Source organism: Labrus mixtus, chromosome 15, assembly GCF_963584025.1.
Source record: "Labrus mixtus chromosome 15, fLabMix1.1, whole genome shotgun sequence".
NCBI classification, from domain to species: Eukaryota; Metazoa; Chordata; class Actinopteri; order Labriformes; family Labridae; genus Labrus; species Labrus mixtus.
The window spans coordinates 1,248,575-1,262,483 of record NC_083626.1 but is presented as its reverse complement, the minus strand read 5'-3'; the positions used below and the strand labels follow the sequence as shown (position 1 = coordinate 1,262,483).

At 38.1% G+C, this 13,909-nt stretch overlaps 1 long non-coding RNA gene across 1 annotated transcript; it reads left to right on the top strand.

The window, feature by feature from the left end:
- The first annotated feature begins 4,463 nt into the window (after positions 1 to 4,463).
- Positions 4,464 to 6,340, top strand: LOC132990323 (uncharacterized). Its single transcript, XR_009676045.1, has 2 exons — positions 4,464 to 5,584; positions 5,771 to 6,340. It is a non-coding gene; the product is annotated as an uncharacterized LOC132990323 (long non-coding RNA).
- Positions 6,341 to 13,909: the final 7,569 nt, after the last annotated feature.

Here is a 13,909-nt window from a genome sequence, read left to right as displayed (position 1 = left end):
GCGTAACAGATAGAAAAATGTTCCATGCATGTAATGCATCTTGTGATCTTTGGAGATTTCTCTCTACTGATGGTTTTGAGCTTGCTCTTTCTGCGAATGGGTCTCCATGCTGTGTAGCTAGATGAGCCTTCTGAATTTGCACCCAAAATGCTGTCAAAACTTTCATTTATAATTGCCAACGCAGACTGCATAATTCTCGACTGGGAAAAAGGCAGAAAAAAGGTGTGGAGAACACAACAAAAACAAAAAACTACCCCAAATCACAGAGATGCCGATTCGCACGGGACTAATATTATCACATAACCTCTGTGTTTGGCGAAATATAGTAGGTAGTATAAGTAGGTGGAATTTTTACTTTACAAATTACGGAAATGGCAGATTCGCACGGGTTTAAGATCACAGACGACCTCCGCATTTATTACAAATTACTAGAGGTACCAAGGTAATACTAGTCCCGTGCGAATAGGGCTTTTACTGCCTTTTCCAATGTTTATAAGTAGCACAGCACTGACACCCAAAATCAGTTAAAGCGCTCAAGAACCTGCATTTTTTTGAATACAGATTGTTCTAATAATGGAGTCGTTTCTGATCCTTTGGTTTTAACACTTACAATTAACAGACTTTTTGTTTGTTGGGGAATCAGGAAACCAATCAATTAAAAAAGTTGGGGTTGATCATTGTTAATCCTCATGTCAAACACTTTTTTAATCCCAGCTCATCACAGACTGACTCTTTATAAATTGACAGATGTTTCCAGTCTGTTTAAATGTCCGACGGTCTGTTTACCGTCTTTTCAATGTCCGTCTTTTCTCTGTAATTAAACTCAGCTGATGTTGATAAGTTTCACTGAAGTCTGATCCTCTGCAGTGTCAAATCAATGAGTGATATTTGATAAAGGGGCGGGTCTGTTAATAAAAAGACTTCCTGGAACGTTAAGGGCATTGAGCTGTCATTAGCCAATGGCGATGCATTCCTCAAACCCCACCCACTCGAGAGGTTTGTGCCAGAATTGCAAACAAAAAGTCAGGCAGCGCAAATGAGAAAGCTGACATTGTAACCTCAAAGCCGACAGTAAGAGCAAAATCAGTTCCCTTAAGAGGGAACTGTAAACAAAAGAAGTGATGATAAGAAAAGTAAAAGGTCGATTATTTACACAATTACACAAATATTTGAATTGCATGTAATACGTTTTACTTTTAAGAGGAAAACTTTTACTTTTTTTGCTTCAGTGAGATTAAAGTATTTTCTGCATCGCTTTACTACAGTTATTGACCTCCCCATTTTATTGGCAGTAATGTCTATGGCCCTCACCTAAGCTGGCCACACACTAGACGATTTTAGCCCCGATTTGCCCCTCCCGACGATCGGGGGGGTGTGTCCTGATTCGAGGCTTGTCGCATACAATTTTTTTTGTCAGAATAATCCTTAAGTGTGTGGTGTCATACGATTATTTTACTGCTCACGATCATTTCGGAGCTTCCCTGTTTGATATTTACGATTCCTAGTCGGGCTGCTTCAAACGGAAATACCTGCAACAGCCAATGAGAGCAAGCGGACAGGGAAGCCACCGGATGTTGCGCACTTTGACAGATCACAAAGATGGCAGCGAACATCTGAGCCCCTTCTCAGCCAGGATTTCACCAACACTCTTTTTTTCCTTTTTTGTTTCGTTGCTGCAGAGCAGAGAACAGCCAGCTGACGATGATCATCATTCGTGTCTTTTGAAGTCACGTCTAATCACGTGACTTTCTGTGAGGTCTGAAAACGGCACTGTCAAATCGTGACAACAAATGGCAGGTGTGTGGTCTCCCGATCGGGCCGAGTCGTCTGGTGTGTGCTTGGAGGATTCAAAGTAGGGCTGCACGATATTGAGAAAAATTTACATTGCAATATTTTTGTTTCCTGCGAACTATATTGCGATATTTTTTACAGTTTACTGCTTCACTCTGTTCAGCTGAATTCTCCCTGAAATGATGATTACAGACTCTCACCTGATGATCCCTCCGCGACCAAATAATATTACAGGGATATTTATTAAATATGTTAAAGAGGTCATATTATGCCCTTTTTGGGGTTCGTATATTTAATCTATGTACCTACTAAAGTATGTTCACAATAGCTAAAGCTCGAAAAAAGTGTCTGTTTTCATGTACTGCCGCTCCATGCACCGGCTCGCTTCTGACTCTCTCTCTAAGGCTCTGAAGTGCCCACGTTCAGAGTCCCCACGTGTGCCAAGTCTGATCTGATTGGTCGGCCTGTCGGCTCTGCCGTAATTGGTCAGTCGCTCAGCACTGTTCTCGGAAATGTCACGCCCCTTTTACCATATTGGGAATGCAGCCACTTTGGCTCAGGGGACCAAAAACATTAGCACCTTAGCACTACTGTGCTACCGCAGGCTGCGGCATATTGTGGGCGTGCTACAGAAGTTAATGGGCGTGCAACATGAGCTGCTGGGCTTGCCACAACGAGCCAATGGGCTTAGATCAGTGATATCACACTGACAAGACGTCACACTTGCAAATTTTCGAGGGGGGCTGTTAGCTGCAGCTAACATGAGGATGTAGGAGAAGCTGCGTTTCCGCGGACTTTGAATTTTTGCACATCGATGTGCCTAAACATGCACAGGACACATGGAAAACACACTAAAGAGCATATAAAACCAGAAAAAGCATAATATGACCCCTTAAACGTGCTGCGCCCCTCCAGCCTGTGCGCGCGAGAGAGAGAGACAGATACACACAGCGGGACCACGCACATACATACAGGCTGAGCAGACGCACAATGGCTCACAGAGTTTGTCCTTCTCCTGCGTTTTGCCTTTTTGTAGGCTTGAGTAATCAGCTGCCAGAGATGTGAATCAATGAAAACTTTGTATCTGCATTTTCATTTACTTCTCCCATTTCCATGATTTTATCATACAATGACTGGGCGTCAGGATCTTCTTGTTGAGCTTTCCTTTATGTCCTCATCAGTCACTTGAAGATTTTTTGTGGTGTTTTTTGAACGGGGCTCCACAGCACAGGTGGCAGGTAGTTGTTGGGTGTCAACAACAGGAGCTCTTGACAGGGCGTCCGGTACAGTATTGTACTTTCCTTTTCGATATTCCACAGTAAAGGAGAATTCCTAGAGGTGGAGGGCCAACTGGATCAGGCAAGTGCTGGGCTTCTGTGTTGTGACACCAGGTGTTGCTTCAAAGCCTCAAAAGCCATAGCCCAATAGTGATGGGAAAAGCAGTTCTTTTCAGTGTACTGAATCAGTAGAATCAGTTCAGTAAAGTGATTCATTCAAAAGATTCCTTCACCGAATCGTTCAGTACTTCTCCGCAACTCTGTCTGTGAATCAGAATTTAATAAGCTGAAACACGGCCGAACGTTTAGTTCTGCTCGCGATCGTACTGAGAACAGCCGGTGGTGAATAATAAGCCAATGAGCTGAGCATTTAGTTGGATAAAGCTACAGTTTGCAAACTGAAAGCTGCTAAAACAATCACATTTATTTTCCCCGACCATTCTGTTCAGTACGTTCAGTACATGAATCACTCACTGACTGACTGAAAGAAAGAGTGAGGCTGAACGAACTGAACAGGAGCTTTAGCGACACAGAGCTCCCGACCGACTCCGTCCTGTTGGTTCAGTCAGTACATATCACGGACATGAAAGGGAGAGGGAGGGCGGGCTTTGAGCGACTCTTACGGTCTGGAGAGAGAGACGGGAGAGAGGAGAACGCAACTGAAGTTGAGAAATGAACGACTCTTTTCAGTAAATCGTTGGAGCTCTTTTATGTTTTGAGGAACAGGGAAATTCTGTACTGCCTACTTCAGGAAGGTTCTGAAGAACTGACATCCGTGTTTTCTTGTAGCAGTAATAAATAATTTTTCCAAAATTCATCCAGGTTGACACTGTTGACGGCAGCCTGTCATGCATCTGTCATGGCAATTTGGCTGAGAATTGTGTTTACAGGTGCAACAGCAGAAAATAACATAACATAGATGAACTTAGTGATGGCGAGCCCAGCCCAGTGACGTTCGTTACACAGTGTGGCAAGCTGCAGGATCTGCCCCAGAGGACGATAGATTGCGTGACTCATTCGTTCTAAATCCAGATAAGACAGATGCACACTTTTCACCTACCCTGGTAGTAGACAAGATACTGAACACACACATTTTTATTTTATTCCCCGGAACTGAACTCTTTTTGAGCTTTAAATTCTTCTCACAACTCCCCTATATAGAGGAGCATTCTATGTTTTTCTATGTTTTGTTTTGTACACACAGGGCTAATGTAAATGTTTCATGATGCTAAAAAAGGCATTAAAAAGTGTGAAGTATAAAACCAACACTAACTCCCTGCGTGGGTAATTCAAGGTGTATACTCCTTAGGACCTAGATCGATGTTAGTATCTCATCTGTCCAACCAGGTTAGGACCCCCATGTGCTACAATTATATTTAAGCAGTCAGGCTATTTGGTTACCTCAAAGATCAGTATTTAGGCTACTTCTTTAATGTATAAATTTCAGTGCCATGGTTATATCAGGGAAGTCTCGGCCAGATTTACACATAATAGGCAAAAGATTTTGAATCTATAGTATACAAATTCAAATTCCATATTACAGTGAACAAGATTTAAAAGACCACCCTATAAAAAGAAAAAAAACATTTTAGTCAAGAGGACAGAGTAAACTGTTTCAATGCACTTATTTATAACTAAGTCACTGAGTAATGGAGAAATGCAACAGCTATGTAAGCTTTAAATTAAATGTACCAAGTCTCATCTGAAAATCAACTTGGTGCATAACTTTCTTTGATCAAAACAGAGAAGGCTTTTAGAATGATGATGATGCACAGTGCCATGTAGGCTTTGTCTCACTCATAGACTGTAAATATTACTGGACGAACCCTGAGTGACGTCACCCGTCTGTTACGTAGGCATCAAATGAGTCTAATCGACGGGCGCATCCATATTGGAATTGCAGTCTTATTGGGGTTTATACTTTTATACAACACAGTTAAAACTAATTATCCTCAACCCAAATATTTTATTAAAGTCTTAAAACTACACTTTTTAAAAAATATCTAATTATGGTTATTAGTTATTTGTCAGAGCAGTTTGACCTTGTCAGGGTTAGCAGAGCAATACATTAGCAAAGTTTTATCATAACATGTAAGAAACATTTTGAGGCTAATCTTTACATTTAAATTCTCACACTGTGTTACAAATCATTACTTGGGTGTAATTACATGTTTAAGGATAATAAGTTTGTTTTCTTACAATATAAGACAGAGCTTTGGCGTCTTTTTTCTTTTCGTTGATGTTGATAAAACTATTGTTGGACCATAGACTGTAAATATGAGACATCCAGAAGAAATCAATATTACAAAGCATACAGTTCATGTTACTGTTCTGACAAAAAGAGTAATGTCTGTGTCTTCTATTTACTGATGTCAACAGCGATGTGGGTGAACATGACAATTGATAAATAAATATTTTGTATTTATTATAAGATATTTGTTTTCTATAGAACCCCATGAAGTCATGGAGTCTGTGGCCAGTGATGAATGCCAAGTGTCAGCTGCACACCAAAAACTGTAAGTATTAGAAAAAATGGTATTTAAGACTGGTATCTATTATTATGACTTGCAGCTACCTTGTTCAATATTATCCCTGCAGATGTGGCTAATAACAAAAAAACACCCTGAGCTGTCACATGTAGTTAACTGTACATTTTGTCTTGTCTGAGGCATTAATTGAACACCTTTGTATTTCTCCTATAGACACAGTGTGGATTATTGGTGACTTGTCCGTCAAGGTGCCCAGAGAGCTGCAGAGACAGAGGAAGAAACCTGGGCCTCAACAACATCTGTATGTGTTGGTTCTTCTGGGGTGGACTTCGGTTGAAAGGCCTGCTTCCCTTCTTCAACAACTCACTGCGAGGAAGGTCTCCCCCGGATGGCCTCAGTGATGTCACCCACATGTTCCTGCATCGATGGCGGTCTCCATGCTTGAAATGCTGTCTCACCCTTACCTTCATTCAACCTAGCGACAGGCTGAGAGCTGGAGCTGAGGTGTGTTTTAAACCTCCTGACAAACAGTTACACCGCACCCACCTGTCAATCAGGTCAGCTACACGCCTTATTGTGAATAACTCTTATCCTTCATCAAATCAAAACTGATGAGTCATCAAAACATCCCCCCCCCCCCCCCCCGTACAGTCTGAGAGACATGAGCTAATCAGACCTATTTGTTTTTTTTGTACCAAGCTGTAAACATGTTAATCTCTGCTGTAAAAACAGGGTTTTTGAATGTGGTTTTTCAGATTAAATAAATATTTCTATATAAATGCACTCCTTTGTGTCTACTTATGAGTATACATTTTAGATTTGAAATGACAAGAATAAAATGTGTATTAATGCTCAACTCAATAGCTTAGGGAAGGAAGTCTACTTTTACACAACTTTTTATTCTTTTGACATTTTTTTTTACCAAATACTAATGCAGTTCATTTCTGAAAGTGGGATGGAACAGAGTCATTGGAAAAACATGCCCTTAAACACAGCCCCATTCTTAAATCAAGATACATTGAGAGTAAATAAGATCAATAACCTGTGAATAAAAACACAGTTAAAAATGATTTAGAAATGTAGTCTTCCCAGATCAATATCACATAATATCAACTACTCCCATCTACACTGGACAAAGGGTTTTAAAATGGGAAGAAAATGGTTTGATTGCAAGTTGTTTGGAGGAGATCTATTTTTATTTGAATAGCTGAAGCATGAATACAGTCTTCCAAGGTGCAAACCCTCCTTCTCCTTAAGCCTGTGGAGCTCCTTGATGTACTGCCGTCTTATCTGCTGGCCATCTTCTCTCACCACAACTTCAAACTGTTGAAAAGTCATTCAGAAGAAGCTTGAGCATGTGACATGGATCCAGGAGAACATGGACTTTTAGTGCGGGGTCTTCAGGATGGCAAAGAAAGAGAGAAAATAGCAGTTATTCATTAAATCAATTTTTTGTGCATTTTCTGTATTCATCTATGTGTAAGAGCACATTTATAAATTCAACAGTGTACTACCCAGACAACAAAGGTACAGTATTCAGGTAATCAACATCTATTCAAAGTTAATAAGATAAACCTTATTGTAATCATGCTATTTTCAGCTCTCTCAATCACTTGCACAATGATATTCCACATAAAATTGCCTCAGATTTTGGAGGGCAAATTGAGCAGTTTATTGTGGATAGTACTTCATCTTTACATGAAACAAATATAACCTGAATTATTTAAATCATTAACAGGTCCCAACTCTCTGTGCTTTAGTACAGAAGATACAGTAGCTCATTTATTATTAACATGAGCTCGGTACATGGCTGTATTCTTCAAACTATTTCTTGTACTTATGGCTTTATATCTTATTTTCATTCCATATGTTATTTATATCTTTCATATTTCTACTGCTGTATTCTGTGTAAGAGAATCTGTAACGATGAAGAACTATATTAATAACCAGATTAATTTTCCCTGAACTCATACAAAGACACAAAAATTTTTAATTTGGTAACAGTTTGCACAAATCTGATTTTTATGTTCAAGCTTCAACATATAGCTGATCTCTGTCTGTCGACATTTTTAGTTTTGTACTTGTTATCGCTTGTTTATGTTATAATAATAATGACAGAAAATGTTGAAGTTTGAGTTTGTGGGCCGTCGAAGTCATGTAACGTTAGTATCATCCTCTATAACATGTTTAATCAGCGAGTATCGTCTGATTAATGTTGAACTTTATACACAAAGTTTGTCTTTTAATGTCGACATTTACGTGGAGTATAACATTCATCATAACGTCGGATAACCATATTTACAGTCTGCTGTTAACCACCGAGGTGAACCTTTAGCTTCTAACATCACACAAACTCTGTCTTTTCAACATCTTGCCAACTAAAATTTCTAACACTTCAGAATTACATTTTCCCCCAGTTTAATAGTCCTGGCTAGCTATGTTGCCACTAGCTTCTTTGGCATGAATGGGAGTCTTGATTGGCTAAACCATTGACCGTAAATAATGGATTACACTGAGTACAGTTAGCCGACTGGTTTACAAGCTAACGCTAAACAAGCTAGGTCCGTAAATATAAATACCGACACACGAGTATGCAGTAAATATAACACTACTGTAACACTTACCGAAAAAAACTGAAGCATCAACTTCTTGGATGGTCTGTTAATCGCACAGCAAGCCATGTATGTTGTCAGATATGTGTTAAACAAACTCTCCAAACGAAGAAAAAAAGACGAGAAATCAGACTGATCAAGCTGCTACCTTTCCTGACCTGACAGACAGATGCAGCGCGCAGAGCTGTCAATCAAATCTGCCACAACCCTTATATGGGCATGACAGACATTTTCACACCTTAGATGGTGAAGAAAGCAATCAGTCGTTGGTCTAACTGGTAAAACATGAGACTTATGTAGACTAGGGTTGGAGTCTGTACACATTAAACCTGAGCCTGTTCATTAAACTGACACTCCGGACAGTGAAGTAAAATCAATTTCTTTCATATTTCGATGTACAATGTTGAAATGAAAAGACAACTGGAGTTATATTGACTGCTTATGAAAATGGGCACATCTGTTAAGAAAACGATAAGCCAATGAAACATTATAACATTAATATACAAAAATAAAAACCCTACTTTTGGTTTAAGTAGGTCTCATCAGTATATAGAAAATGTATAATATTACAAATATTTGGAATGGATATTGATTCACGCTTTTTGCTTGAATTGAAATTTTTGCTTTTCATTTTAACTGGAAAATGATCAAAGAGATGTCTTTCGTTGGGGTCTGCACTGAAGCATTTGAACTTTTATATTAATAAAAAAATGTTTAAATTAGGGTGGTATTATGTGACTTATTAAAGTTTAATAATATTTAAATTCATTGTTGAACCCTAGTTTCAATCGGACACTGCATGAATGCTTATTTGCCCAGCTGTAGAAACAGCAACAATTTCTAATTGAGGTTTTACCACAAGAGCTGCTTTTCAGAACCTGTGTTAATCAAACAATTTTGTCAGGTAGGTCTCTCAGCAGTCCCTCTGCAGCGCCCCCTGTATCCTATGAGGTAATGAATGTACTGTTCCGTTCACCTGTGCATCCACAAGGAGGTGCCTCATCAGGGTCATGGACTTCTGCATTGATTCCTTCTCAGGAGGGTGAAATGCAGGCTCCTCCTGCTCAAGAGGCTTGGATCCAGTCACTATGAGGCTCGCAATCTGGTCATTCAGGCTGTTCAGAGACTGCACAGCTAGAGGAAGGAGCAAAAAGAAACAGCTTTACATAGGGTTGTAAACAAAAGTGTATTTGTTCTACTTTGATATAGATATCAGTGGTTACTCTGGTGGATTTAAACTAAATTGCAGTTTTTTACTAAAACAATAGCAGAACACAAAAGGAAAAAAAAGAATAATTACATTTTTTATATGTCCTCCCTGTCAAGTGCAGACAGGCTTAACTGGAGCATAAAATGCTTTCAACACCAGAGCAGCACAACGCACGCACACATGCACACACAATAATTACTTCTTCTTTCATGGATGTACCAGCATCTTTACCTAATAGTACCAACAGTGATAATACAATGATAGAAGTGAGATTCCTGCTGTCACACTGTCAACAACTTTCTCTGTCAACTCCCTTTCTGGTCCATAATGTTCCATATCAGCCTGTGAGCCATCCTGTTTTTGTTTTCCTATATGCCCTTGTGTATCCCTGGCAAACCTCTCTCCAGGTTTTCTCTCCAGTAAAGGCTTCCACATTACAATCTACCCTCCCCCATTTCCTCTTTTTAACACACACACATACAGACTTCCTCACCCTCTTCCATTTAACATGAATCCCCCTCGGCCCTTGAAAGGTCAACAAAACTATTTCCGATCCTGACCACTTGGCCGATATGTTGGATAAATAAAAAAAACAGGAGAAAAGTCAAGTTGAAAATTTTTATGCTGTTTTAAATAAGCATTATTTTTTTTCATGTATTATTATGCTAACTCCAAATGTCCCGTTATGTATCATTACATTAATTGACCTTGATTTTTGACGCTAACCCACTCTTTTTTCTTTTTAAATCATGGACTGACCATACACAAAACCATGTGCAAAAAAGAGACAGCTAGAATAGTGTGTTACGTAACTGACAAATTATTTAATCTTTACTTACATTTCCAAGCAAACAAGCTCTGAATAGGAAATTTGACAAGCTGGAACTTAAGGCCTCAGAGATAAGAAGTGAGAGATAGAGCTGAAGAGGACAACTATGTCCCCTCCAGGTGACAGACAGACATTCGATGTTTGAAGACGTGTGTGGGCTGGTTGTTACCTGCATTCACAGACAATGCAGTCAGATTACCCCTCCAACAACCACTGTCTAATACAGACATGGGTGGACATCAGTGAACTGGTGAGGCAGTGGAAGTGTGTTCTCATACATCTTTCACTTTAGATTCAATTATGGTCGATTTAAAAGCTATTTTTTTCTTCCAACTATTTTGTGTATACTTCACTGAAGTAAAAGCCACATTATTTGATGCACAATCATATTTTAAGACTTCTCTCCCTTTAAGTCAAGCTTTTGCAGATGTTATTTCTGCAGCTTACTCTTAGTGCCCCCTACTGGACAAGGAATGAACATTCAGGCAATGAATGGATTTAAAGCTGTGTAATATTAATAGGTTTCCTTTTTTAAATCCTGACAACAAAGAATAGCTTTTGGTTGTATGAGCCAGCAAATCTTCAAGATGGTTTGTAATTAATTTTATCTCAGACACAAAGAATGCAACAGCACTGTCAATAAAATAATTTGGCTCCATTTTAGCTATGTTAGGCAAGAAGGTAAAATCAGTCAACAGTATTGTGCTATTTGGGTACAATTGTAAGAGCTTTCTCTACTGTTTCAATATTAATGAACAGAAGCAACATGTTATATTTTAAATGAAAATTTTAAATTGATAATTTTAAATGAAAGTCATCTCGTTTTTTAGTTAAAGGGAAATCAAAAAGCATATAGCATGTATTGAACAGATTAAGCACACATTGCCACTGTAGCTCAAATATCACTGATACATTAGAAATTCACATTGATCATAAAAGCTACTCGTTGCAATGAAATAATGAAGATATTTTTCTGCAGTATAAAAGGGTGACCAACATACAAACACAGACACACACACACACAGCTAAAATTATAATTATATATTATAGATTGGGAATGTAATGTAATACCTCCCAATACAATAAAAAAATATACAGATATACTGTATGGACAATTTAATCCGTCAAAAATATATATAGCAATACTCTTCTTTTAACCAGCAGAGGCATTTGACTATTGTTTCCGCTCGCAGCACTAGTCAGTGTCACTTTTTATGAAGACAAAACGATGAATTGTTTTATTAATAGCTACCAGGTATACAACTTCAAAATTAAAAACGTATATCTATAAAGAATAAGGAAAATTTATATTTTGCATATTAATTGACAGATATTTTAAATACAAGAATAATATTGATTCATGAATTGACTATAGCTCATGTCTTTTTTCCAAAAAATTGGAAAAATAAAAAATCCTGATAAAATTGTATTTAGAACCCAATGTTGTGATACATATAACATAATTTGTTAAATGTATCCTTTAATGGCCATTAGGTATTATATAACTTGGTAATCTGGTGGATACAACTGCTCGATCAGGACAGTCTGTTGCAGCATGTCATTATTATTATAACATTTAAAGGCCTTAACTGACATTTATTTTCTACTGATGTTGTCAAATATTTACTTTCAATATATTACTTTCCATCAAATGTTCTCTATTATCGAAGTAATTCAGTGCACCATGTGTCAAACGGGCAAATGCAGAGACATTGTTATCAAGGTTATGATGAAAAATAAAAACTACGATTTTAATTTTATGTCTTCATCTGCAAACGAAAATATATTTTTACCGACAGCTTTCCTTCAGCTAATCCAAAAACAGATGGAAAAAGGCAAAGTTATGGAGACTGCATCAGGTAGAGTAAAATGGGTGCAAAGAAAAAAGAAAGCTGTCATGCTATGTCAGCGCTTTCACATTTATCGTCTCCTGTCCTCTTTCTGTCAACTGTTTTTTAAAATAGATATAAATAAACAGATATATAGATATAAATATATATTTATATTATGTCTCACCGGTGGAGGAAAATCTCAAAGTGCTTTACATGTCCTAGCATGAACTAAATAGAAAAATGAGGAGCAGGGGACATCACAGCACCGTCAGGTCTTTATCTGTTCAGGAGGGAGAACTCTGGGTTACAGGGTAAATAACATGCAGACTGCCAATGTAAAAACTTGGAATGAGTGTCTATGTAACAAACCTAACAGGATAAGGTAGCAGCATTTGGGCAGTAGTCAATCTAAAGTCTGTTAAAAGTGGCTTATGTCATGGGATTCTTCCCAGCACACTTACAGGTGTAAATATATTGAAAAACATGGAAAAATTATAATCCGAAGTCAATTCTTTTGTGCGTTTCTGATTTCAGACTTACATTTACTACCATGCACCGAGTTGTGCGAGGTCAAACTCACCTGAGTTTTGTAAAAAGACATCCAAAAACTATGGGTTAGGGTTAGGGTTACTATGATCAACATAACCTTTAATGAGTATGTGATTTTGTTTACAGTCATAGTAGTTCTCTCTTCAAATCATCATGTTCATTAACTGAAATGCACTGTGCAAGTCAAATTTTATATTCTGTGTTAGAAGGGAATGCATGTCTCATTTCAGATGTCAGTAACATTACATCTCTTAAAATAAATTCATTATTTTTTCTATTGTTGTTTTACAATGCATCAAGTTATGTCTGCCAACCTATTGCCCAGGTTTACATTTTATATATCTACAAGATGCTACTGTATATAATGTGTCGCTGTTAATGTATTGCGATCATATTCAAACTAAGCAGTTTTTTCTCTTTCTCTCTAGAGTCCTTAAAAAAATCTACTGGAGGCTGTAGGGGTTTTGAAGAGCTCAAACGCAAGCAAAAATTATCTTGGGTTTTTATGTAGTCAATTTGGCTTTTAAATCAATATTAATAATTCTGATTCATTTATTATTAATATAAATTAACAATATTATTAATCTGAACTGATGACAACGGGTCACCACCCTGAAATCAGGGAACAATAACCAAATTAAAACCGCATGCGATGATGAAGGGCCCTCGCACTTCCTGCATGTCGGGTGTGTCGTGACCGTGAGAGTGCAGCAGAAGCAGAATGTATCTCACACCGAACTTCCACCAGATACGTGTGCATTGCGTGTCCCCTCCGGTCCGTTTTGTCTGCGTGCACCCTCGTCCGTCAACACCCACCGGCTGTGTTCTCCATAGAGCACAGCCATCAGCTAGAGTGCCGAGACAAAATAATTCCTGTGGTAATTAAACAAACTAAGTGGCGACAGTGTGAGATAATACGATGTATGTGGTATAAAACTCTATATAAACCTTATAAACACATAAACAAACACACAAATGGTCATTTTTTCCACTTGCATGGTGGTAGCAAAACACTGGCCGCAACCCTAAACTGGCATTTGCAGCCAAACACTGCCTTTGCGTTCCAGCCACTTCAACCAGAGTGCCAAAGGCGAAGGTGAAACCCCCTACCCAACCCCTGAAAGCCAACACTGTCCGCCCACAAGTTCCGTCTCCTCAATAGCAATAATAATTATTATAGTAATAATACGGGATCATAACATCACATAATCATAAATTGTATATATATATACATGTATATATGCATGTATATCTCAATGTTGTTATTATCTATGATAATAACAACAATAATATACATATAATAATATATAATCAGTGATA